The following is a 1432-nucleotide window of genomic DNA, read 5'->3' on the forward strand; positions in this document are numbered from 1 at the left end:
TCAATGGCGTCTCTTTGTTGACATTTCAGGCGTCTTCTATGTGATAGTGTTTATATTTGTGGTTCTGGTTTAGAAGTGGTTTCGGTTTTCATTCTTTTTAATAAGTTAATTGGTTAACACTTGTAAGCAATCAGTGGGAATATAATAATAAAATTTAGATAATATATTAATAAATTGGATAATTTAGTGTTAATTATTATAGCAAATAATGGATTCCGGTAATGGCGGTTTGTTTACGTTTTGGGCGTCGTCTCCTGATGACTTCTCGTTCGTGGTTCCCGTTTGAATTTGATGTTTTGATTCAAACCTAATTGATGAAAAGGGGAAAGTTGGATATAATCATTGGAGAAATAATTTAAAATATAGAAAATTTATCTCATTGAGAGATAATTAGGATAAATGACGATAATTACTCCGACCGATGTAGTAGTATAGTAGTAGTGTAGTAGTAGTAGTAGTATAAGTAGTAGTCAGTAAGTAGTAGTAGTAGTAGTAGTAGTAGTAGGTGGACTTTACTTAAGAAACGGCTTTTCTGCTTATTTTAATTCCACCTTTGTTTATGTTTGTTTGTTATTTTCTTTCTGCAATAGTACCATAATTCTTTCATACATTCTTTCCTATTTTCAACCTCCCCCTCAGCAGATCTGCAAAGAAGAGTATGTTAGCTATCAATGCCTTTTTATTTCCCTGATATGGCTGCTGCACAAAACTATGGCTACCTATTTCTAATCTCTTTGTATTATGCTGGGTAGTAAAGTAAGACATATTCTAAATTTTTATTTTTTTTCCTCACAGCACAAACATTATGTATTTTCCCCTTTTATTCTATTTCTATTATTTAATCCTAGTATGCCTGTAGTCTGGTCCAATTGGTCAGTTTTGTTTTTTCAGTGTTGTCATACCAGATTTCTTCTTTTATGTTTTTGTAATAGTATTTTCTGTAGACTTGATTTTGTCTCGTCACTCATTTCTCTCTCTCTCTCTCTCTCTCTCTCTCTCTCTCTCTCTCTCTCTCTCTCTCTACCATGCATTTCTGTCCCTCCAGTTGTTTATTATTTCTTTGAGCTGTTTACCTTTAACTGCTTCAATTTTACTTAAGTTTATGTTTAAATTTTCTCTCATATATTCTTTTACTTGTATTTTCCAGGGGGTCTTCTTGTTTTCTTACTGATCCCTGGTTATCTCATTTAGGGGCCTGTTTCCACCACTCTCAAGTGTTCTTTTTAGATAGAAGAGTTTATTCTTCATATAATATATCTCTTCAGTGGCAGGAATGAAGGAAGGAAGGAAGAGGCACCTATTTCAGATCTTAACGCATAAATCGCTGTGTATCTTGGTGCTTTCAGAATTATTCTATCTAGTACTTGATTGTAATTCATTGATGGTTTTCTTGTCTTAGAGTTTCATGACTTCCATGGCATTCAAGAAAGGA

The sequence above is a fragment of the Macrobrachium nipponense genome, chromosome 47 (genome assembly GCF_015104395.2).
Source record: "Macrobrachium nipponense isolate FS-2020 chromosome 47, ASM1510439v2, whole genome shotgun sequence".
NCBI lineage: Eukaryota > Metazoa > Arthropoda > Malacostraca > Decapoda > Palaemonidae > Macrobrachium > Macrobrachium nipponense.